The sequence below is a fragment of the Spodoptera frugiperda genome, chromosome 29 (assembly GCF_023101765.2).
Source record: "Spodoptera frugiperda isolate SF20-4 chromosome 29, AGI-APGP_CSIRO_Sfru_2.0, whole genome shotgun sequence".
Lineage (NCBI taxonomy): Eukaryota > Metazoa > Arthropoda > Insecta > Lepidoptera > Noctuidae > Spodoptera > Spodoptera frugiperda.
The window spans coordinates 3019564-3032366 of NC_064240.1; the positions used below are offsets into that span (position 1 = coordinate 3019564).

General features: G+C 37.5%; 1 protein-coding gene across 2 annotated transcripts in view; it reads left to right on the top strand.

Annotated features, from left to right (window-relative positions):
• The first annotated feature begins 4808 nt into the window (after positions 1 to 4808).
• The window catches only part of LOC118268680 (titin), a 50193-nt gene continuing 42198 nt past the window's right edge, over positions 4809 to 12803 (top strand). For both annotated transcript variants that reach the window (XM_035583259.2, XM_050706687.1), the window contains exon 1: positions 4809 to 5084. The gene's annotated coding sequence lies outside the window, so the exon portion shown is untranslated. The remainder of the gene's footprint in view (positions 5085 to 12803) is intronic.

A 12803-nucleotide genomic window follows, 5' to 3' on the forward strand; every position in this document is an offset into this window, starting at 1 on the left:
CTACGAGCTACGCGTTACGAGCTAATATTTTGAAAATCATATAATAAAATATATAACACACTCACTTTTTCAAGATACCCACCTATAAAAACCTTAGGTATTTAATTTATAAATAAATGTTATGTATGTCTAGTAGGTATTGAATAATAAACCGCTTTATTTCGCAGGAAGTTTAAAAAAACCTTGCGCGATGAATTATTTGATACAACCACATCCTTATAAGCTAACGAGTTATTAATTTATTAAATTAAAATATGCGTTAGGTTAGTGGAATAAAATTAAAAATGAAATGTCCGCCATTTTGCTTCCCACGTTCGAATATTGTAAATGACTTTGAGAAATGGGCGACGCTACGATCGCCGTGGGCGAATACATTTTAGTAGGTAAAGTTTACATTCTCTCTTTTTAATTTAGCGACATAGTTTATTTTAACTGAGTCGAAGTTACAGACTGGTTATTTTTGGAGACACAGACAGAGAGAAAGATAGCACATCTTTGTTTATGAAACAAAACAAAACGAATATTCCAGAATAGAGGTCAACAGATTACATTATTTAATTCTCTATGGGCTATGGCAACAAGTGTTAGTTCACGTTACAGATATTTTCTTGTCTTTTAAAATAAATATTTATAAAGTTCAACAACTGTTTATTTTTCTACGGCCGTTACATAATTTGTGTGGCAGATCCTTAAACAGGAAATAGGATAATAAAGGCAATCTCGTTGTATCTCAATTGTCGGGTCGGCCTTGCAGCTTCACTTCGTTCTTGACGAGATACAGATTACCAAATACATTGGTTATATGACCTTTCATCATACACGGTAAAAAATACCTACAGAATAAAATAGATAATTATTCTGTGACTCATGTCTGAAATCATAGGTGGTTGTGTAGGCATAGGCAATGCAGACATTTTGTATCGATGTTTCTTTCGATTTGTTTACACATTACACACACATCGTGACCAAATTATTTAGATAGATAGATAGAGAGATAGATAGATTAACCTTTTTATATAACCGATGTACATACATGGAAAAAAAACATACCGACCGAATTGAAAACCTTCTACTTTTTGGGAAGGCGGTCTTATCACTGATAGCAATTTCTTCTAGACATATACCCATTTATTTCTGTTTGATAATTTTGAAACTTTGAATAATTAAAAACTTAGCTTTCAATTTGAATTAACCGCGACACCGCGAATATAATATATGTAAGTTCCGAGATCGGTTGATTAATAATACAGAAATTACTAATAAGAAAGAGTATTGACGTACTAACTAATTTGCCGTTGACAATAAATTCCTATTTCAAACGAGACAATCGAAAATCGATGTCGAACAGCGCCACCTGACACGCATTATGTGAACTAGACATGTTACGTCGATCGTCAGTAGTCAACACGACGCACACGACAATTTAATTAGTGCTAAATAAATTATAGTAATTGTCAGTCAACTGAGGAGTTACGTTTAATACCTTCGTAGTACGCAAGCTTATGTTAACAGAGATAATAAAGAAATAGTAAACAGCTGTTTTAGGAAACTGACGTAGTTGTAGACTTGTAGGTATGAGAGGCATCTCGACTGTATCACGTGTAAAGAATTTAGGTAAACATAATGACGACAAAGATTTACTAATCTCACGCGAGATATGGGTAACTTAAAGAATTGTGCTCTTGTAAATATTATCTTCAATTAGCTTTTACCCAGGTTTATGCCCAGTATTTCTCGATTGCACGGTTGGTGCGGTGGCTGGGCAACCGGCTGCGATTTCCGCACGCAGCAACTCTTTATTTAGGTGATCCACAATTTGTTGTTTCGGGTTTGGGTGTCAAGTGTATGAGAACTTGTTTGTTTGTAAACGCATCCACGACACGGGAGAAAATCCAAGTGTGGGCCAGTGTTTTATTTAAAGAACAAAAAAAAGTATTTGGCATAACTACTTATTATCTTGCTCAAAAAATACACCAACTCCAAGATTATGGTCTGATCCATGATCCTCTACACGATTAGATCAATCTATCTATCTATCTATATTATGGTACGAATAGTTATCGATATCTATCATGTTAGATATAATTCCTTGCGAAACGTATTTCGAATAAAATAAACAGTGAGCTCTGTCGACTCGTCTCTAATTAAACAGGCCAGTCCCGCTCACAAGGTCGTGTTCCATATTTCCCAACAACAATATTCTTGGAAAATATCTTCATAAACTGTTATAATATTATGTTGAGTTACGTTAACATTAAACTATTTATCTTTTACTCTTTAACTCTATTCGTTAAGGAGGCAGCGAGCTCTTATCAGTCAGTCGTTTCACTAACCTGTCAACCGTTATGACGTATAGTAATGCGTCTTTTAACTCCAACACTTGTTTGTTTGTTTATTTACTTATCTATTTACTTGTAGCGGCTACACACTTTACAATTTTACTTTACCGTTTGAACTGAATATTTTTTTTAAATAACTTAGGATTTTCACCTGCGTTGTGGGTTCATTTACAAACATAAAATTTCACATGCACATGACATCCAGACCCGAAACAACATTATAATTTGTGGATCACACAATAGAGTTGCTTCGTGCGGAAATCGAACCCGCTACACGTTGTACGGCAGCCAGCTGCACAGCCACTGCGCCAACCGTGCAGGCAATCGAATCGAATCAAGAATAGATAAAACAGCACAGTTAAATCATAATGTGGGTAGGCTCTATGGACCTACGATTTAACTGTACAGTTCGACTGTACAGATAAACCTGCCCAGTTAAATTGTTTGGTGTGTAGCGTGCGTAAAAAACAAAAAATTGGAAAGCACTTAACTTATTTTTTGCTACATTACATCACTTTTTAATTTTCCCTCTCATAAGTTTTTCATGTCAGTATCGTTAAGCGTCGCGTAGTTTATTATACGTGTGTAAAGTTTTATTTTGTACACAAACGTGTCACGTGGTTCCACACGTTGATATTCCATTGTTCTATACTCGTGATTTGCGAATGCAAACCTTAACGCAGATAGTGATAGCATTATTTGCAATCTGAACATTTATCTACAGATTTTTTATGGATTAGGAGGTAAGCGCTCAACACCGCCCATGGACACCCGCAACACCAGAGGAACCACAGGTGCGTTGTCGGTTTTTGTAAAAAGGAGTATGCTCTTTTCTTGAAGGTTTGAAGGTCGTATCGGTTCGGAAATACCGCCGACGACAACTCATTCCACAGTTTTGCTGTGCGAGGCAAAAAGTTGCGCGAGAAGCGCACAGTTGTGGCCTGCCAACCATCTATATGATGGGGATGTTACAGATTACGAGGGATCAAACGAACCTTTCTTTTAAAATTCACCTCACATCTAAATTAAATGGGAACGAAATTCAACTCTACTTAATTATTCTAAAAAGTTACTTTCCTTTGAGGCATTCAAAATTTTCTCTCACTTTATGAGTGTCTACTTATAACTGTTACATTTAAAGTACAGTCATTGTACTCATAATTATCGTGCCACCTGTCCAGTCAGTTTAATATTTACTTTAATCACGTGAATTATCTTTTAAAATGGAAGCTAAATAGAGTAGGAAGGTGTAATGTATTTAGCTGTTTACTTTATAAAACGACTGGCTAACTGTTTTTTTTTTGTTTTGCTTACTCGGAAAACTGACAGTATTTTCTTTAGGGTTGGCCAGATTAAACCAAAAATCAATTTATGTAAAGCAACTGCCACTTGGTCTGCAACATTTATACAGTCAACAGTTTTATTTAAAAAAATGCAGCGAACGCTTCAAATAATCACTCAAAGCTCAATAAAGTTAACAAGACAAAAGCCAACTGTTTTGACATAATATTTAAAAGTAACGCCAGTTAGTCATACTCGTAAAGACCAGAAAATCAAATGGAAGTGGAACAAAAACAAAACCTTCCCACGTGTTCGGAGAACAATGACATCGGAAAGTTGTGAGAACGCGGTGCGATAGCGAAGAAAGTCGACAGAATACATGAAGCATCACCAACATTTTATTAGTAGTGCTAAAAAGAGTTAACACGATACAGCAGCGCTAGTCCGTCACCCTCGCTCGGGGATAAGTAACGAGTTTCCTGGCAATACCGCGGAACGCGATTCAACCGTGAACTGTGCAAAAACGCAGCGCGCAGAGAAATTTGCTTCATGTTCAAGTTTTTGTTGCGTGTTGATTGCTACATAACGGATTTGTTTTTATACTGTTCGCTATGTTGCTGTAGATATTTTTCTTCGCTACCAAAAACTATGTAAAAGTAAAACTACTAAATACACTCACACATTATTTATCTGAATCGGAAAAACCATCTTTAAAAGACAATTTCGCGTGTCAAAAATCCCGAACTAATTTACATTTTTAGCATTGTTAAAGGAATAATTAAGTATTAAACAATATTAAAGAAAGACAATACAAATAGTAAATATCTGCTCTGTAAATTCTTCATCATTTGACTTGTTGTCTCTCCACAAGTATTCTGCGCTCACTGTGTCAGTTTTATCTGTCGGCCGATGGATACTTTTCGCCGTAGTCATGTGAAATATGTGTCATTGTCCTTTTACGCTACAGGTCCTGGTGCACTGGTGGTCGGAGGCCGTCTCTGTCCGCTGCACGCACGTGCACGCCCCTGCGATCTCCGTCATACCATAGCGGTGATAGCGGGATTAGCGGGTGCTCTTCGGCTCGTTTCGTTACCTTTCGGTCCGCCTCGCGACTCGCTCGCGTCCCCAGCTTGGACGTGATTGCGAGAGCGAATGAGACCTCGTCCCCCTCCACCCGCCCGGGGACAGTACCTACTTGACTCAGTCTACCTCGAGCCTCGCCCGTGTGTGGACGTCTTGTCGCTCGCAAGAGCGATTTTGGCCGTCTCTTAATTCGTGTGTTCTCTTTGATTAACCTTAAATACTCTTGGAAGTTCCTAAAAAAACTGGATTGTACGCTTCGTCGGAACCTTATAAAAGTGACTAAAGTTGGTTTTGTGGTGAATCGGTGACAGTGTATTGGAGCTGCTCGCGCTACGTCCGTCGTCGTGCCTGAGTTGGCGTCGTCCCTCCGATTCTCGCGAGGTAAATGCCGAGACTCTTCTGAGGAGAGCGATCGCATACGTGGACAGAAACCGGATTGCGGTGTCGTGCTTTTAAATAAAATCTAATTCTTAAAAAGTTTGTGCAAAGTAATTGGATTTGCTTCTCGCCACGATTGGCACGGAGCTGAACGAAGTTCAAAAGACGTGTACCGTTAGCCGACGTCGCGGTCGATGCCTGCCCGCGGAGGCTTTCTTTACTACAATATCTTCTGGTTGGTTTACACTACTTAAACTAACTTCAAAAGTCAAATGAGACAGACTTGCAGTCCAATAAGCTACGAGCATCGATCTTAAATAGCGATCGTTGCCATTGCCTGAGTTTAAAATAAGGAAATGTTTACCGTGTTAGCATGTTTCAATGCCATTATCTTGATAAAGACGGTTACGTATGCGGAAACAACGATGAGCAACTTTATTGTTCCTTAATCAGCTAAGAGTTGAACATCTGGCCTTTGTTAAGTAGAAAATTATGAAATGTGGAATGTGTTGGTATAGAGTAGGAAACAAGTAGGAAGTGAATAAGAATTTATAGATAGTTTATTTTCTTATTAGGAAGTTAATTTATCAGAACTGGTCTGGCTAAAAAGGTATCCAGCTCCACAAATGGGCGTGGCAAGTGGCCAAGTGCTTCAAGGCTCTCGGGGACGGGTTTTTAAATCGTGCTCTACGAGTGTGCCCACTTGAGAAGTTTCGACATCGCAGACGAGCGTTGGGTCACCAGACACTCGAGCTCTCACGATTCTGTTCAATCTGTTAACCATTTGCCTGAAGATAAATTGGTTAATAAAAAGAAAACGTCGTCACAAATGTGTTACAGACATAAATAAATATACCTAGTTTATATATTTTTTGCTGGCTGCTCGAACACCTCGACGATACGTTGGAAGTGGGACCGACGAGCGACACGATGGAACAATTGGTCCAAGAACGTCTGTAGACACATTTAAAATAAAAAAATGCTTGTTCTACCCATTTTGTAAAGCGTGAAACACTTTTTGCGTTACCTAATAAAATGGTGTGTTTAATATTTTTGATTTGGTCTACCGTAAAAACAGTGCGATTTCAATGATGCTGGACAGGACATTTTTAAAATCTGGTATTCCCCAATGAGATAAGTTGTGAGTCTGACAAATAATATTTTAAATAACAGGAAAAACATAGCTTATGTTAAACAATAGCGGCAATAGTTTACTAGAAGGATTTAATAACGTGTACAAATGTGTAATATTGGCGGAGGTAATCCCGAGGAATGCAAACATGGCGGTATCGATACGGAGTAGGAACTTAGTATCAGTGGTCAATACTTATATACTAACTATGTGATTGCGAATGCATTAGACAGAGAGGCGAAGAAAGAACGATATATTATGATGTTGGTCGTGCTTTCTCAACATTACATCTATTTATAGAAGGATGCCATGCGCGATGAGCTGGGGCGGTCGGTCTGAGCCAACTAACTAGGTCGCGATATTTGCGCGCGTACCTGGACATGCGCAAGCGACGCGTAGTCAATGACACTGTGCGAAGGACGGGAAAAATATACGAGTAACTAGGCCACCTCAATTTCAAAGTAATCAAAATATTCCCCACTATCGGACATGATGAATTAGGTATTGGGTTTATAGTGACAAGATTTATTAGAAGAAAAACGAAAAATATTGGAACATTTCAAATGTGATATTAATCTTGGGCATGGGAGATGAGAAATTTCAAAGAATGCCCCGAATAAACAGGTCAAACTCCCAAAATAACGTGAGCAACCGGAAGTTTTGTGAATCATACTTGCATCTCGATGTTGAATTTTAATTATTGTTCGTAATATTTTGAAAGGCAAAACACTAAGACAATGTTTATGTTCGAATAAGTAGAGTCTAAAGACCTGGATGAAATGGATCCAAAGTACTAATTCAAGAGAATCTTTGACTAACAATAAAGTAACGCGGCCCTTTGTCGTAGTTGGCAGAATGTCAGTTGTTTCTGTGACGAAGGGCGGAGGCAGTGAACGACCGAAATATGGCATGGAAGATAATTTCTCGCGGTTGGACCGATGTCGTCAGCTGATAGCCAGAGGTTAATGGCCTCGACTTTGTCTCGGTGCCCACACTCGTATCGTCCTGTCCGACACAAGATAGGTCGATGGGTTATCGGATTATTTCTGTTGATACAGTAGATTCAAATCGATTCAATGATTCCGTTCAAGAATTTGTTTACCAACTCCGCGAGATGTATGCGAATGAAATTGTATGTTGCTGTTAGTGGATGTCTAACAATGATACATTTACGATGATTCGATTATATTTATTGACAAGAATTACGTGCTTATATGGTTATGATATTATTTTTTTAGTATCTATATACTCAGACTTAGACAGTCTTAACCTTGTTGCAAATAGTTAGCTGAAATGTCCAAATATAAAAAAAATGGCGCTTGCACGGTAATCAATAGTCGCAGTATAAAAGGAAACAGACATTGTGATATCGGGGCCCATGACGTCACATCCTCACGAACAAGCAAGGTTAGGCGTTCGGCAGTAATTGAGCAAGATTGCCTTACACGCGTACATGATTCATAATAATTCATCGCAAGAGCTGACGGTGTGTCTGATTTATGTCCATTAATTCGCGGGACTTAAAACTCTAGCTCTTTTCTCGAAAAATGTTTCAAAAATACCATTTACTAACACATGAAACAAATCAACGTTTTCATTGTAAACCTCATAATATATTTTGAATATTTATGATACAAGTTACACATTCATATGGTAATTGGTTTTATTGTCAAGATGATTCTTGCATGGTAAACAGTCGATCGAATTGAATCGACTCTCTATTGTGTTAGCTATTTCCTCTGGGTGTCTGTATCGGTATGTATCTCTAATTTGATCATAAGATATGTATATTGCTGATTGTCAATCATTAAAAATATCGAACCTTATCAATAATTTCACATCATTTTATTAAACTTATAAATAACTACGTACATGAAAACTGCTAAGTGATCCCCTTTTATTACACTATATTTTGTAAATTACATTAGGGGTCCCATAAAAATCCTAACACATTAAAATATTCCATTTACAAATAATGTAGGATCCAAAATCGTGCCTTGCGAATACCCTATTTCCTAACACTATCAGCATCTTCTATCTTTGAATAAATAAATAAAGTATTCCTTTGACAATTTGACATAAAAGCAAAAAAGTATCCTTAGGAAACTGCTCTTAAATACTTATTTTCTAGAAAATATTATACGCTACACTTATAATATTAACGAAGTTATTTCATAACGGCAAAAGCAATTTTAACGTCCCGGACACGGAGAAAATTAACAAAAAGCAATAAAGAGCAGGTATCTCTGGAAAATATAAATAAATAACTAAGCATCATTTACAAAGTATCTTCAGCGCCGCCATTGCCGAGAGCAACTAAGTTATCGATGTTTGAGAGCAGACTTAACTCAATAATGTTTTATAAACAGCTTTGTTCCCAGTCCGCTGACCGTGGCTGGTGCAGCGCTCTTCTACTTTGTCGAAGTAAATTGATTGGCCATCAATACAAAGTCCAGGGCATAATGCAATCATAACGAGCCTGCAGTATCATCAAGAGAAAGACAAATGCTTTATGTCTTCCACAACGCTTGTTTTTTTTCACACAATTATCCTCGTCACACTGTCTGCATTTGTCACTCACAATAAACGAAAATAAATACTGGCAGCTTCTCTACATTTAGTTTCCAGTTATATCCGTAACCACTAACCAATGAAAGTGTTGGCAATGGACGTTTCATCGCATTTTATCAGCTAAATACTTGTTGCATATTTATTAAATCACTTCATATGCATAGGTTACAACTACGTAGCTTCGTTACGGCCTTCCTTAAAGTGACCAGACCTACAACTTCATTACTGAGTCGTGCTTACAATATTACAACCATTTCTACTAGGTAAACAGAAACAGCTTGTAACGTAGTTTACGTAACAGCATTATTATAATGAATAATATTGTTAAACAGGAAATGAATTCTGTAATAATAGTTCGCGTGATGATCATGTATGTATGTAGGTGATACAGTTCGGAGCGATGCAAGTTCCGGATGCGGAGCGCAGGCGCACGTTGCGAAACCGTCAGTGGCCTCAATCTACGATCAGGGTCAGCGTTATGATTGCTTTTTCAAACAATATTCGTTGACATTGGCTTTAATTTTAATGCAATCCTTGATTTATCCTTCCTTGCTACAACCGGTGTCATTTATGATAACACCATAGATGAGGGTACTTGACTACACAATGTTGTGACGTTGTCACATGGTAATTTCGATAAAGTATCGCTTTATAGTACTTAAAATAGTAAATGAGTTTGAATAAGGACATAAGTGAGGAAGGACTATTTAAAATACTTTAGGTACTACACAAAGATTGTTTCAAAAAGCGAAGTAATTATACTTAAAACTAAATCTGGTGTTAAATAGTCGTATTTTGCAAACTGGCAGCTCCGCAAACATACTGACTGGAGCTTCAAAAACGAGCAATTAGCCTAGTATTAGTTATAACAGTTAGAACAGGTTGTGCAAAGATTTAACGAGGCGACGCCGACAGCAGCGACCATCGGCCACCGCGGCCACTTTCACCGCCGCCATCTTGCGTCGGCCATGTCGTGCGTTTGCGCCGTTCATTGACGAATTGGCACGCCTATTGTTGTTCGTGACGTCACGCACGTCACTAATGTTTCAGTAATATCATAAAAGACTATCTATGTCTTGGCACCGTTTTAGATTTTATTATGAAATACTGAAATACCGTATTTGCGGAATGTACGCTATGCGCTGCCCCGCGATCGTATAAGAATCAAGAAACATATAAAATATATGCCTGACTAAGAACTCAGAGGCGTGTCTATTTTTTTGATAAAATGGCAAATGGATTACTTATTAGAAAATGGCTTAGATCTTTGACTCATAATATCGTGCCTGTGTAATATCAATGAGGATTTCTTAATGATCCTCTTGAGTTTTGCTAGCTACTTACTCATAAGTTTCTACGTAAAGACTATCATTATTCTAATAAGCTGGCTTCAGAAGTGGAATTATATTAAATATTGTTATTCGATATTAAACACACAAATCTCCAGAATCACCTATATCAAAGACTACACTAATTGTGTTAGTGGTGCGCTCTCCTAACCTAAGAACTTGGTGTAGAGACGACGGTGGAGATGTCCCGTAATGGGCCTGCCAGCTAATATGGCGCGAGTTAAAGAAAACACTGGCGCATCGGTTATGGAGCCGGGCTGCATTCCACATAATCCTCAGTGCCAGTAGGTTACCATGTGGTTGCGTTTTGTTCGCACACTGCTCCATACATATTTACTCTGCGGTTAACTCGCTATTTATAACACAATTTTGATCAACGAAAGCTGTTTCGTTTCATATTGACAGTTGGTTGCGAAAGTTGATACCGTTTAATTTACCGAGCGCTCCCCTGACCCGCTGAATATCGGGATTTAATACTCTTGATTTATCATGACTCAGTGATACCATATGACGTAAGGAGTTCTGTTGTGAATCAACATTTTCGTTGTGTTTTCTTATTGATAATATCTATAGCTAACTAAGTACTTATTTTTGATATAGTTCCTTGATTTGGTAATATTTGAAAAAATTGTCATTAGAAAATGATTATTATTAGAAGATTTCTTGCATTTCACCGTCATGATGATGAAGCCACAAGAAGTCTGCTACTGAAAATATTTCCCCAAAGACTACCAAATAGGCCGGTTAGAATGACATTGCATAATTTCATTACCTATTAATTATGTGTTTCCTAATATATAAATATATTTACTAAGAAGGGCATTACAGAGGCCCTTATAAGTGGAAAGAGGACTTATTATTAGTGGAAAATTAGTATGTTAGTTATACCAAAACAGAATAATAGTGTTCCAAAATAGAACAACAGAATGTAGGGTAACTACACAGGTATTTTATCAATTTTGTGAATTATCCTTGAATTTATTGGGTTATTTTCTGAACTGTTATCAATTAACTAATTATATTTCCTTATCCCCATTAAATTAAACTGTATATGGAGTAAATATAGCATGGAACTGTCCTCTAACATGAGAAAAAAATAATGATTAATTTTGATTCGACAGTTATACATTTTGGTAATGTATTTTTCTTTATGCATAGTTAATAACAAGCTCGGATTGGTCACCCTGACTTCGGCCAACATCGGCCCCACTCGGGACCTTGAATAAGCACTTTGTTGCAAAATGTTCTCTAGCACCGTTCCACGTGTAGGTACAGGTGTTCTCCGGGGAACCTTTGAGGTCATCTATTTTCTCATTGAACGAGTATAAAATATGAACTATGTATACGACTATTTTAACGGCACGTGTAGGTTTATAAAACTACGTAAGTACATATAAGTATTAGGTTTTTTTACTGCGCCAGAAAGGGTTATGTTTTTCAGAGTGAAACACGTAAACGACCAAACGTATCACCTGATGGTAAGCAATCGCCGACGCCCATGGACACTTGAAACACCAGAGGCGTAACAAGTGCGTTGCCGGGTTTTTGGGGCTAGGAATTTAAGGGTTGTTGTTCGGGGATCGGAGATTGGGAAGGGGGAATTAGGCCTCCGGTAACTTCACTCACACAACGAAACACAACGCAAGCGTTGTTTCACGTCGGTTTCCAGTGAGGCCGTGGTATCACTCCGGTCGAGCCGGCCCATTCGTGCCGAAGCATGGCTATCCTACACTTAGCTATGTGTATATAGTATAGTATGTTTATATAGTCGTTCTCTCGTAAGTACTAACGGTCCCCTAGCGTGGCAGGAATGCAATTTAATTGTATAATTATGTTTAATCTAATCTGGCCTACTATACTACAACTATAGTAGATAGGACTGATAAACAGGCTCTTTTATATAGTTTATGTATTATTATTGTATTGTTTTAGTGTTTGTTTCGTAATTGCCTTTGGCGCAATATTATTATTCGTGTGGATTGGCCTTCGATCAACTGTTCTTATAAGACTTAAACTAAGTCTTATAGTTGATCGAAGATAATTTTAAAATCTTTTGTTGGATGATATGTTTTAACCTTTAAATGTGGCCTCACAGAAAACCAAAAACGCTTGCGTTGTGTTTCGTTGTGTCAGTGAGGTTACCGGAGACCCAATTCCTTCCCAATCTACCCAATCCCCGGTTCCCCAACAACAACCCTTAAATTCATAACCCAATAAAAGTGGCAACGCACTTGTAACGCCTCTGGTATCTCAAGTGTCCTTGAGCGGCAGTGATTGCTTACCATAAGGTTATAGGTCGGCTAGAATACCGCCGTGATTCATAAAAAATAATGTAGTGGCGGTTAAATAGGGATAGGTAAAAAGAAAGATGATTGACTTTTAGCAATAAATATGTGGACTTTTTTATCTCATTGGCATTTTTATATATTTTATATCATTTGGCATCGTAAGAGTTATTTTTAAATAAGTTAACGCGTGTGAGAAATAATTATGATAATTTCAACTAAACTCTTCATACATCATCGATAATAATTATCAAGACATAAATAATGATTACGAAGCAAAATAATGTATTATCAATTTTGTTATCTCAATGATAGGTGAATAAATAATAATATGTAACATCGATTTAGGACGCCCTATTTACGCTACGAAAGAAATCCCTGATCT